This window comes from Helianthus annuus, chromosome 9, assembly GCF_002127325.2.
Source record: "Helianthus annuus cultivar XRQ/B chromosome 9, HanXRQr2.0-SUNRISE, whole genome shotgun sequence".
In the NCBI taxonomy this organism is placed as follows: domain Eukaryota; kingdom Viridiplantae; phylum Streptophyta; class Magnoliopsida; order Asterales; family Asteraceae; genus Helianthus; species Helianthus annuus.
This window is the reverse complement of record NC_035441.2, coordinates 94,520,686-94,534,995: the sequence shown is the minus strand read 5'-3', so window position 1 is coordinate 94,534,995 and position 14,310 is coordinate 94,520,686.

Genomic DNA, 14,310 nt, shown 5'->3' with positions numbered 1-14,310 from the left:
CCAATCTGTTACACCCCTTTCAGAGGGGGAAGCACGAGGTGTGATCTGAGTGGTTCTCATTGCATACGATCAGTAAACATGCTATATGATATTAAATAAACTCCATCTTGCCATTCAAAATTAAATTATCCAAACTACAGAATTTAGTTTAAAGTTTACATCATAACAAAAGGTAATTGTTTGCAAAGGTTACAACATCATTTTGAAACAAAGATCAAGGTTTTGCTTCCTATATAACCGCAATGAGGAGGGATATAGTAAACAAATCCATCAAAAGTTGGCAATGGAGAAAGGACAATAAACATCTTAAAACACAACACTACATTTTGATAAAAGAGCCTGCGAGCATATCCACTAATTTCCTGAAATACATGTAAGTTTAAAAATTGTCAACAAAAGTTGGTGTGAATTCATGCAGATTGTGTAAAATGTAATAATTGTAATTGTATAAAAACATGGCATGTAATTGAAAAATTGTATTTGTAATAAATGTTCTGTAAATGAAAGGGAATCGAGATCGCTAATGTTTTGCAAGGACATTAACATTTGTAACGACATAGGAAGCATCCAAACCTAGGCGACTTTTAACATCGTTTACCCTACGACTGTGACCCAAAGCACTCCATGACTATGTGTTGTCAAGAGAGTGGGGCTGCTCGGACCTGCTAGATCTAACCCTTGTTCTTTCGGTCTAAACTAGATTGATGGTGCTTACGTATACCCTGTTCGTGACATGATCTATGTATGATTCATTTGTTTTAAACATACCATTGTACATGTATTTTCCCCGAGGTTTAGAAAACGGTAAAAATGGTTAAAAGTGGGGACATGAACTCACTGATTTGCGTCTTGTGCGTCAAGCTTCACCGGCGTCCGCTATTTGAGTGTCGTAACCTATAGGCGTTCTAAGTATGTTAAACACCTAACTTGTAAATCTCTAAGTACAAGTTACCATTTGTTTAATGTCTGTCTTACATGTTTATGTTCTTCTATTATTAATGTATATATTTTACAATATATTTAGTGTTGTATTTGTTATATATCTTTATCCCCAAATATATATATATATATATATATATATATTTGTATATGTAGAATATGGAATTGTTATATGTTAAAAATAATATATTTTTAACCTTTCCAAATATATGATACTTATATTATTTTTCAAAAAATAAATATAAGTAATTTGTTAAATAATATTTCTAATATTATGTTTGGTATAAGTATACTTAGGAAAGTATACTTGTATTTAAGTGTAAATACTTGTGTATTTTGTATTAATTACCAAAAATCAATTCTTTGATTTTTAATACTTTCCGGAATTATATTTCTTAAAAATAATAATATTTTTAAGGTTTATTTGTTATATATATATATATATATATATTGTCACACTTTGTTAAATATATATATATATATATGTGTGTGTGTGTGTGTGTTTATTTATTTTTGTCACTTGTCCAATTTTATAGTTTCTCCTCACTTGTAGAAATTTTATATATGTCCATAAATATGTAAAATTGTCCAATAAGTCCAAATATTAGTCCATAATTTGTAGGATATACATTTATATTAATATATATTTTTGTATTTGTCCATATACCCTTTTATGGGTAATTTTGTATACTTGTATATTTGCGTATTTTTTATGTATTTGTATGTGTATTTTGGTAGTTATACTCCTTTGGAGTATTTGGTGTATTTTTCAAGTTCCTAATATACAGTAATACACATAATACACATAATATACACTTAGCACATAATGTTGTGACCACTAAATATATATATTTTTGCCTAAAAATATACATACTTAATATTGATTTTATACTTGAAGAAAACCTTATTTCTTAACTTGTAATTTTGTATAAAAATTAGGAAACCTTAGTAAATATTTTTAGGTGAATTTTTGGGGAATAAGTTTCACAAAAACTTATATTTTTCTAAGTGTCAACATTTTATAAAAATTTTAACATAGTTTCCCCTAAAAATGAAGGTTTCCAATGTTTTCAAAACATGTGTTTATTTTCTTTTCATCACTAAAAATTCAATCTTCAACAATTTCACAAGTAACTTACACTAAAATCATCATGCTAAACCTTATGATGAACTTGATTTTTGTTAAAAGTGTGTAGTCTTTTAGATCTACACTTTACATACTTGAATCTTCCAAAAATATGTATTCTTGTTAAATTTTAACAAACTTTTATGAAACTTTATTTTACTAAATAAAATCATCCACAAGTTTTATGGTTTTAAAACCATGAGAAACATAATCTTATGGTGATCAACACCATACATACAAGAAATCAACAAACAAGTCTACTACATACACGTAAACAACTTTGATTTCCATGTTTTTATGCTTTATGTTCATGTTCATCTGTATGTTTTCTTGAGATTCTTAAGTTTACCAAGTTACATTATACATTAACCACTAAAATCAAGAGTAGAAGCAAGATTAAAAAGGCTTACTACTAGCACTATGGCTAGGGAAGAATCAAGTAGCAAAGTGTAACAACCCGTGTTTTCGAATGTCAAAGTCCAAGTCAACTTTGACTTCTTTGACTATTAATGTTCTTTCATTTTTGTATTATGTGGAGTAAGTGTTGTATAAATGAAATGATCGAATGTTTAATCAATGCGACCGATTTACGACTGTGAATAGTAGGAAGTAACAACGCGATAAAGTTAATCAATCAATAATCAAGCTAATCGATTCAACAATCAAAACTCGAGACTCGAATTATGCGAATTCCGGTAATGTAATACGTGTGTGTGTGCCTTATGTGTTACTTGTGCGTGTTTACTTATATGTTTGGTGTGGTATTCAAGCGAATCAATCGAAAATCAAATCGAAACTCGAAAAGCAGTCAAACTCAATCGAAACCGACATCGAAACGTGAAATATATAGATGCTTGTATGTAGATATAGTGGGTGGGATTAAAAAGTAATTTGACTAGGAACTCTATCGTATTCGTATCATCGTCCATCGAAATCGAAACGCCGAAAATCATCGCGAAATACTCAAGGTGTGTCGCGGATCAAACAGGAGGCACCCTGATCGAACAGGCCAGCCGATCGGCTAGCATCTTGCCAGCCGATCGAACAGCCCATTCGATCGGAGCTCCTGGCCGATCGGCTGCCACTTTCCCCTTTTGGAAGCCTATAAATAGGGTTGTCCTTGTCTTCATTTCCACTTTTGGAAAGTTCTGACCGGCCAGCTCCTGTTCTTCATCTTTTCTCAGATTTCTCTCAACTCCGGTAAGTTTTCACTCTAATTCTTGTACGTTTATGATCATTACTTGATTCTACACCTTTCTATCTTTCAAAACTTGGATTCTAACCATGAAATCACCAAGATCTAAGTGTTCTTGGGTGATGTCATCATGGTATTCTTGAAGAACATCAAACTTTGGCCTCATTCAACCATGAATAGCTTAGATCTAACCGATTTCCACATAAACAAGTTAAGATCCATCAAAGATCTAAACATTCACATGTTGTGAAGGAGTGAAAGAAGGAATCCCAACTTTCTTTCAACTCTTTTACACTCAATGCCTTCAAACCGTTAGAAACGGAGCTTGAACCGGCTAATTAATCATTCTGACAGTTAAAAAGGTTTAAGATTCACATTCTATATACAAGGTTCACTGACAATGGGTTAAACTCTAAACCAACATTCCGAACCGTTCACCGGCCGGACCTGGGTGATTCCTGTCCGAGCCAAAGAAACAAGTAGGAACGGAGGTCATCATAGTTCAACTCGTTGTCAAAATGCCTTGAAAGAATGACAAACAATTAAACAACCAAGTGTTAGACAAAAAGCCGACCAGGTCAGACTTGCTGGCCGAACGGCTAGGCTGTTCGAACAGCCCAGCCGATCGGACATACCAGCCGATCGACCGAGCCAGCCGATCGGCTAGCACATGGTCCCACACTTTAAAATTTCAGGAAGCATAGTATTGAGGAAGATATGTTCGATCGAACTACGTTTGGTGAACATTACTCTTCGGATCATGAAATACTATACTTCAACAATTGATCAATTTTACCACTCGTTCGTAGTAGGGAATGCCAGCCGATCGAACAGGCCGTTCGATCGAGTGACATTCAGTTGAGGACTATTTCTGAAGTTCCTAGCCGATCGAGTGAGCTAGCCGATCGAGCGAACCGCTCGATCGATCGACTTGAAAGGTAGGAACACTTCAGTGTTCTCAAATGCTGCAACAAAAACTTCAAAAGTTCAAATCCTCAAACACAAACACACAAGAGGAAGAAACAATCCACTCGAATGGCCCAGCCGATCGAGCCAACCGGCCGATCGAACAAGACTGTTCACGGACTTACCAGCCGATCGAACAGCCCGTTCGATCGAACCTGCCGTTCGATCGACCAGTCCATTCGATCCACCCACACTTGTTTACATTCTCGTGTTACTTATCGTTATGCTATCAAACTATTCAGGCTAATCTTACTCTCAGTGCTCCCTTCAATCCACAATCAATCACTGTGAGTATACTCGATCCCTCTTTGCTTTTAGCACTTTTGGGTGTTACATACGTTACCTATCAAATCACCATTAAACACAAACTATTTGAACGCTAACCGACTGCATGTGCTACTTGACTAAATGAATGCTGTTTATTATGTTTACACGTGGAGTGCTATCTACCTGCCTTAGCAACATAGTACTATAGTTTGGACTCAGCACCCGTTCACACGGGGGTTGTTAAGGACAATTACTTGCATGGATTACGGTGGTAATCATGTATTGCGAACCGTCTCGGACGGTCAACCCGCAGTCGTTGGTATCGATGGTCCCATGTCGATAATTAACATGCTTCGTTTTCCTCTGTGTACGTGCCTGGTTATGCGTAAACTATTCGAACTCTATATGCTATTATCAAACTTGTATGCTCACCTTTACATTTTATGTATTGACTTTATTTTAACGTATGTGACAGGTAATTAGGATGCTTACTTGCTAGGAAAGCGAGGCTTGAATAAGTTTCTAGAAGCCCCCAACAAATAGTTGTCTGCCAAGAACAAGCGTCTAAGGCATAGTTGTCTGTAGATCTTGTCCTCTGGCATTACAGCCAGAAAGTCAACAGAATAGGGGTCTAGAAGCAGATAAACAATTGCTGTAATAATATTTGAATCTGAGTTGTCGGAATAGAATTACTTGTTTAGTTGTTATCTGTAATAATATGTTTGTTTATTCGGGATACGGTATGGGACGTATCTTTAACTGAATTATATAAATAGTTGTTATGGAAACTTCTGAACAATCTGTTTCGCTCAGTGCCGCGCCCCGATGATTCCGCCATCGGTTGGGGTGTGACAGATTGGTATCAGAGCCATAACTATAGGGAATTAGGTTAGACACGACCTAGTCCGGGTTGCTGTCTTAGAGGCCTAGACTATAGTTAGGAACCAACAGACCCAGTTTATGTGCCTATTCTGCAATTCTTCACTATCACTGCACTCGAGTTTTCAAATAAAGTTAGACGATTCAGCCAGGAATAGGTGTGAAAAACCGCAAACTCCCGACTAAATTGACTGACTTATGATGATTTTATCCATTTATACATACTTATCATAATAATTTCAATTTCATATGAGGAGAATTATACCAAATCAGGAGTGAAACCCTCATTTTGATGGAAATTCACCTTAATTTTCTTAAAACAAGGAAGAAATTGCTAAGCCAAGGGGTGAAACCCTAACCTTGGCAGTTTGTTCTGGATTTTATTTATCTCACCAAGGTCTCAACGGACTCCAACGACCTGAACTCACAAGTATGACCTAGGGAACGCGTGTGGAATGCCCAAGAGTCGAGGCAGAAACACGACCTCTAGAGTTGAAAGTGATGACAAGTCTACTGTGAATAGTCGAGTTGCCTAGGGTAGTCGATGTCTAGTAGCCGCAGACAATCTATCTCTCGATTTTATGTGTTTCGAATTTGACGAGTCATCGAGTACACTTGTTGATTTTATGTGTTTTGTGTACTTTACCTGTTTACGTGTTTGTATTTTGGGTATTATTCGATTTTGCTGCCATTTTCGATCAACACACACGACTCGTACTGTTATTTTACCCTCGTTCGATTTCCAGTTGCTGCAACCTAGACAATGTTATAATATAATAAGCTATACGACTAAGTTAGGCGAATACGATGCCATTCCATATGCAATACGAACGACACGCGAACTTTGAAGGATAGGTTTCTGTTTTCTGACTACCTCTGTGCTTAAATGCGTATGTGCCTTTCGTGACTATGTGCTTCTGTGCCCTACTTGCTTATGTGCTTCTGTGGTTATGTGGATTCTGTGCATTTTACGTGATATGTGTTTCGACGTGATTCTAAGCTTTAGATAATAGTAGACGTGTGAGCTGAGATTCGATTTCGTTGTGTTGAGTCTCGTGCCGATGTCTGTTGCAGACCATGTCGTCATCCGGACAACGAACCCCACTTACTCGCCAAGAAAAGAGAGACCGACGCCTCGCTGCTATCATCTCCAAGCAAGTGGCGAAAGCCGTGAGTGAGGTGTATGAGAATGTCAGCAAAACGTCTGAAGAATCCCGAGCTGAAATCCCTAAGGATACAAGCAAGGCTGCTTTCAGCTTCAAGCAGTTCAAGGCATGCGGACCGAAAGAGTTCACTGGCGAAGATGGTCCTACGGCCATGTTTCACTGGTTCGACTCAGTCGAAGTCACTCTGCGCCAGAGTGGATGCCCCGAAAATCTCCGTACTCTCAATGCTACTGGCGTCTTCCAGTCCCGCGCTCTAGACTGGTGGACTGCTGAACGAAACAAGCGTGGGAATGATGCAGCTTATGCGCTGACATGGAAGGAACTAAAGGCGATTATGATCGACGAATTCTGCCCTCCTCATGAACGCCAAAAGCTGGAGGACGAATTCTGGGGAATCAAGCAGAAGGACGGAGACAACGCTGCTCTCACTGCTCGCTTCAAGCAGCTTAGTATCATATGTCCCGATCAAGTCAAGACCTCAGATCAGGCCATTAAGAAGTACATTCGAGCTCTACCCGACTGTGTAGCTGACTTTGTTCATGCCGCCAAGCCAGCAACGATCGAAGAAACCTACCTACTCGCCGCCGAGATAAATGACAAGCGGGTAAAGTCTGGTTTCTGGGATAAGCAAACCAAGTCTTTGCACCAAGCCACTGCAGCACCCACCGACACCACCTCTGCTCAATCCTCAAGGTCCTCAAGAAGGAAGAAGAAGAACAACAGCTCCAGCAACAAGAACTGTGCTGTGACAACTACTGCTGCTCCTCTCCAAGCTGTACCAGCTCAACAGCAGCAACAGCACCAGCGCTCAGCTCCAGTGATCAATGCACCGCCGGCAAAGCGTGCATACACAGGCCCTCACCCACTCTGCCCGACGTGCTCCTATCACCATCCAGTGGGTCTGGCTTGTCGTTTCTGCGCTCACTGCAACCTCTACGGACACTTCACTGCGAACTGTCGCTATGGTCCCCGTCAAGCCCCAGTTCAAGCCACTGTCAACCAAGCTCTTCTCCCCGCCCCTCAAGGCCAACAAGCAGCTCCAGCCCCTGCAGCCAATGCTCGAGTCTGCTTTGCATGTGGCGATCCTAACCACTTTGCAAACATGTGCCCGAACAGGGTGGTTAAACCAGAGCCCCAACAGCAACAACCACAACAGCAGCCTCAGCAACAGCAGCAAGCAGCCCATGCCCGAACCTTCAACATCAATGCCCGTCAGGCTCAGGCGGATAACATCGTGGTTAATGGTACGTTCCTGGTGAATGGTATTTATGCATCATGTTTGTTTGATACTGGAGCCGATAACTGCTTTGTGTTGTTTGAATTTGAGAAGCTCCTTAGTCGTAAGCACTCATATCTGTCCTCGTCATTCGAAGTCGAAGTCGCTACGGGAAGAACTATTGCCGTTAACTCTGTAGTCCGTGATTGTACTCTCGAGCTCAACAATCGCATCTTCCCAATCGACCTTATTCCAATGCAACTCGGAAGCTTTGATGTCATAATAGGCATGGACTTTCTTCGCGAAAACCATGCCGAAGTGGTATGCTTCGAGAAGATGATCCGATTCTCACTCGCGAATGGTGATTTATTGTGTGTGTACGGCGAAACAGCGTCGAAGGGTCTCAAGCTTATGTCGTGTATCCAAGCCAGCAAGTATCTCCGCAAGGAATACCGAGCTTTCTTGGCCAACATCGTAGTAGCGGAGAAGGGAAAGAAAAAGAAAGTTGAAGTTAAAGATGTTCCAGTGGTTCGTGAATTTCCTCAGGTGTTCCCTGACGATCTTCCCGGACAACCGCCAAGTCGTGATATCGACTTCCGCATCGACCTCATTCCTGGAGCTAACCCCGTTGCCAAAGCCCCTTATCGACTCGCTCCATCCGAAATGCGGTAACTCTCGAACCAACTCCAGGAATTACTCGAAAAAGGCTTTATTCGCCCAAGCACCTCTCCTTGGGGTGCACCAGTCCTTTTTGTCAAAAAGAAGGACGGATCATTCCGGATGTGCATCAACTATCGGGAATTGAATAAGCTAACCATCAAGAACTGATACCCCTTGCCTCGAATCGACGATTTGTTTGATCAGCTACAAGGTGCAGCATGCTTCTCTAAAATCGATCTGCGTTCAGGATATCATCAGCTACGGATTCAAGAGGAAGACATTCCTAAAACCGTTTTTCGAACCCGTTATGGCCACTACGAATTTGTTGTTATGCCCTTTGGTTTAACCAATGCACCCGTGGTTTTTATGGATCTAATGAATCGCGTGTGTAAGCCTTATCTTGACCGTTTCGTCATCGTGTTCATCGACGATGTCTTGATTTATTCCAAAACGAAAGCCGAACACGCGCAACATCTACGTTTGGTTCTCGAGTTACTCCAGGGGAACCAACTCTATGCCAAGTTCTCCAAGTGCGAATTCTGGTTGGAGGAGGTTCAGTTTCTGGGTCACATCGTGAATAGTCAGGGTATCCATGTCGATCCAGCGAAGATTGAAGCTGTCAAAGGCTGGATTACGCCTAAGAACCCGTCAGAAGTTTGTTCTTTTCTCGGACTAGCGGGCTATTATCGACGATTCATTGAAGGATTCTCCAAGATCGCTGTACCACTTACCACTCTTACTCATAAGGACAAGCCTTTTGTGTGGGGAAACGCACAAGAGACTGCCTTCCAAACCCTCAAGCATATACTGTGCAACGCTCCGATTCTTACGCTGCCCGACGGAAGCGACAACTTCATTGTCTACTGTGATGCTTCTAACCTTGGTCTCGGATATGTTCTCATGCAGCGAGACAAGGTTATAGCCTACGCATCTCGTCAGCTCAAGATCCACAAGAAGAACTATACAACCCATGACCTCGAGCTAGGCGCGGTTGTCTTTGCATTGAAGATTTGGCGACACTACCTGTATGGCACTAGGTGTACAATCTACACTGATCACAGGAGTTTACAACACATCTTTAATCAGAGAGAGCTTAATATGCGTCAACGCCGATGGGTAGAACTTCTCAACGACTACGACAGCGAGATTCGTTATCACCCAGGCAAGGCGAATGTGGTTGCTGACGCACTCAGCAGAAAGAGTTACGTGCTCAGTATCCGAAACACCCAAGCCCAGCACAACCTCGAAACCCTTATTCGTGAAGCTCAACATGCTTGCTTTAACGAGCGTACATTGAAGAAAGAGAGGATCTATCACGATGGAGCTCAGTTAGTAAGCAAATCAGATGGGATATTCTATTATCTGGACCGAATTTGGATCCCTAAGCGGACCGATTTGCGAAAGATTATCATGAATGAAGCCCACAAATCCCGGTATTCTATTCATCCCGGCGCAGATAAGATGTACCAGGACCTACGCTACAAGTACTGGTGGCCGGGCATGAAACGAGATATCGCCCTGTACGTTGGAAGTTGTTTAACTTGCGCAAGAGTCAAGGCTGAACATCAAAGACCTTCTGGCTTACTCAAACAACCGCCGATACCTATATGGAAGTGGGAGAGCATAGCTATGGATTTCATAACAAAACTCCCGCCCACGCCATCAGGTCACGACTGTATTTGGGTCATAGTCGATCGTCTAACGAAATCAGCCCATTTTTTGCCAATACGGGAAGACTACAAGGTGGAGCGACTAGCCCAAATCTACACCGACGAGATCATTCGTAATCATGGTACGCCTCGCGACATCATTTCAGATCGTGACGCTCGGTTCACTTCGCGATTGTGGGAAACGTTTCAAGCGGCCCTTGGTACGTCGCTTAATCTGAGTACTACGTTCCATCCTCAAACCGACGGACAGACTGAAAGAACGATCCGTACTCTTGAAGACATGCTCCGAGCGTGTGTTATAGATTTTGGTGGTAGTTGGAACAAACACCTGCCCTTGGTGGAATTCTCGTACAATAATAGCTATCATGCCAGCATTCAAATGGCACCTTTCGAGGCTTTGTATGGTGGAAGATGTCGATCGCCTATTGTATGGCACGAGATCGGTCACTCGCAACTAACCGGTCCCGAGATCCTACAAGAAACAACTGACAAAATCCACCAGATTCGAGACAACTTGGTAAAAGCTCGGAACAGACAGAAAAGTTACGCCGATAGAAGACGCAAGCCCCTGAAATTTGAAGTTGGTGACTACGTACTCCTAAAGGTATCACCTTGGAAGGGTGTAGTCCGATTCGGCAAGAAAGGGAAACTCGCGCCTCGATATGTTGGACCTTTTAGGATTCTGGAAAGAATCGGAAAAGTCGCCTACAGACTCGAACTACCGGAGGAACTCAATAACGTCCACCCGACTTTCCACGTCTCTAACCTCCGAAAATGCCTTGCTGATCATGATCTAATCGTACCGCTCGACGATCTTCAGGTCAACGAAACGTTACACTTCGTGGAAAAGCCTGTCGAAATCATGGATCGCCAGACCAAGCAACTCAGGCGCTCTCGCATCCCGATCGTAAAGGTCCGATGGGAAGGCAAACGAGGCGCAAAGTTCACTTGGGAACTCGAAAGCGACATGAAGGCCAAGTACCCGCAATTGTTTAAATAAATAGATCTGAAGCATCAAATCGGTAAATCACGGTGTTGTGTAGCCTTCGAGCCTAATTTCGGGACGAAATTCCCTAAACAAGGGGAGGTTGTAACACCCCGTGTTTTCGAATGTCAAAGTCCAAGTCAACTTTGACTTCTTTGACTATTAATGTTCTTTTATTTTTGTATTATGTGGAGTAAGTGTTGTATAAATGAAATGATCGAATGTTTAATCAATGCGACCGATCTACGACTGTGAATAGTAGGAAGTAACAACGCGATAAAGTTAATCAATCAATAATCAAGCTAATCGATTCAACAATCAAAACTCGAGACTCGAATTATGCGAATTCTGGTAATGTATTACGTGTGTGTGTGCCTTATGTGTTACTTGTGCGTGGTTACTTATATGTTTGGTGTGGTATTCAAGCGAATCAATCGAAAAATCAAATCGAAACTCGAAAAGTAGTCAAACTCAATCGAAACCGACATCGAAACGTGAAATATATAGATGCTTGTATGTAGATATAGTGGTTGGGATTAAAAAGTAATTTGACTAGGAACTCTATCGTATTCGTATCATCGTCCATCGAAATCGAAACGCCGAAAATCATCGCGAAATACTCAAGGTGTGTCGCGGATCGAACATGAGGCACCCTGATCGAACAGGCCAGCCGATCGGCTAGCATCTTGCCAGCCGACCGAACAGCCCATTCGATCGGAGCTCCTGGCCGATCGGCTGCCACTTTCCCCTTTTGGAAGCCTATAAATAGGGTTGTCCTTGTCTTCATTTCCACTTTTGGAAAGTTCTGACCGGCCAGCTCCTATTCTTCATCTTTTCTCAGATTTCTCTCAACTCCGGTAAGTTTTCACTCTAATTCTTGTACGTTTATGATCATTACTTGATTCTACACCTTTCTATCTTTCAAACTTGGATTCTAACCGTGAAATCACCAAGATCTAAGTGTTCTTGGGTGATGTCATCATGGTATTCTTGAAGAACATCAAACTTTGGCCTCATTCAACCATGAATAGCTTAGATCTAACCGATTTCCACATAAACAAGTTAAGATCCATCAAAGATCTAAACATTCACATGTTGTGAAGGAGTGAAAGAAGGAATCCCAACTTTCTTTCAACTCTTTTACACTCAATGCCTTCAAACCGTTAGAAACGGAGCTTGAACCAGCTAACTAATCATTCTGACAGTTAAAAAGGTTTAAGATTCGGATTCTATATACAAGGTTCACCGACAATGGGTTAAACTCTAAACCAACGTTCTGAACCGTTCACCGGCCGGACCTGGGTGATTCCTGTCCGAGCCAAAGAAACAAGTAGGAACGGAGGTCATCATAGTTCAACTCGTTGTCAAAATGCCTTGAAAGAATGACAAACAATTAAACAACCAAGTGTTAGACGAAAAGCCGACCAGGTCAGACTTGCTGGCCGAACGGCTAGGCTGTTCGAACAGCCCAGCCGATCGGACATACCAGCCGATCGACCGGGCCAGCCGATCGGCTAGCACATGGTCCCACACTTTAAAATTTCAGGAAGCATAGTATTGAGGAAGAGATGTTCGATCGAACTACGTTTGGTGAACATTACTCTTCGGATCATGAAATACTATACTTCAACACTTGATCAATTTTACCACTCGTTCGTAGTAGGGAATGCCAGCCGATCGAACAGGCCGTTCGATCGAGTGACATTCAGTTGAGGACTATTTCTGAAGTTCCTAGCCGATCGAGTGAGCTAGCCGATCGAGCGAACCGCTCGATCGATCGACTTGAAAGGTAGGAACATTTCAGTGTTCTCAAACGCTGCAACAAAACTTCAAAAGTTCAAATCCTCGAACACAAATACACAAGAGGAAGAAACAATCCACTCGAATCGCCCAGCCGATCGAGCCAACCGGCCGATCGAACAGGACTGTTCACGGACTTACCAGCCGATCAAACAGCCCGTTCGATCGAACCTGCCGTTCGATCGACCAGTCCATTCAATCCACCTACACTTGTTTACATTCTCGTGTTACTTATTGTTATGCTATCAAACTATTCAGGCTAATCTTACTCTCAGCGCTCCCTTCAATCCACAATTAATCACTGTGAGTATACTCGATCCCTCTTTGCTTTTAGCACTTTTGGGTGTTACATACGTTACCTATCAAATCACCATCAAACACAAACTATTTGAACGCTAACCGACTGCATATGCTACTTGACTAAATGAATGCTGTTTATTATGTTTACACGTGGAGTGCTATCTACCTGCCTTAGCAACATAGTACTATAGTTTGGACTCAGCACACGTTCACACGGGGGTTGTTAAGGACAATTACTTACATGGATTACGGTGGTAATCATGTATTGCGAACCGTCTTAGACGGTCAACCCGCAGTCGTTGGTATCGATGGTCCCATGTCGATAATTAACATGCTTCGTTTTCCTCTGTGTACGTGCCTGGTTATGCGTAAACTATTCGAACTCTATATGCTATTATCAAACTTGTATGCTCACATTTACATTTTATGTATTGACTTTATTTTAACGTATGTGACAGGTAATTAGGATGCTTACTTGCTAGGAAAGCGAGGCATGAATAAGTTTCTAGAAGCCCCCAACAAATAGTTGTCTGCCAAGAACAAGCGTCCAAGGCATAGTTGTCTGTAGATCTTGTCCTCTGGCATTACAGCCAGAAAGTCAACAGAATAGGGGTCTAGAAGCAGATAAACAATTGCTGTAATAATATTTGAATCTGAGTTGTCGGAACATAATTACTTGTTTAGTTGTTATCTGTAATAATATGTTTTTTATTCGGGATACGGTATGGGATGTATCTTTAACTGAATTATATAAATAGTTGTTATGGAAACTTCTGAACAATCTGTTTCGCTCAGTGCCACGCCCCGATGATTCCGCCATCGGTTGGGGTGTGACACAAAGTGATGAAGAAATGTGGTGGATAAAAGCTCCTAGAGAAGGTCCTTCAAGCTCCCTTGCTTCCAATCTTCTTAGGTATGCTTATTACACCTTATGATCACCTTAGAATGTATGAGAATGGATTGAAAATGGAGCAGTAGTGAGAGGGGTGTTGGGTCGTAAGCTTTAGAGAGGGAGAAGGAGGTTGTGGTGAGTTGAAGTGATGAAGATGATAGTGAGTTATGGACTTAAGGTTTTATAAAAATAACTTCCAACATTTATTTACCCCTTGGTTCTTATGTTTGATATCAACTCTACATACCC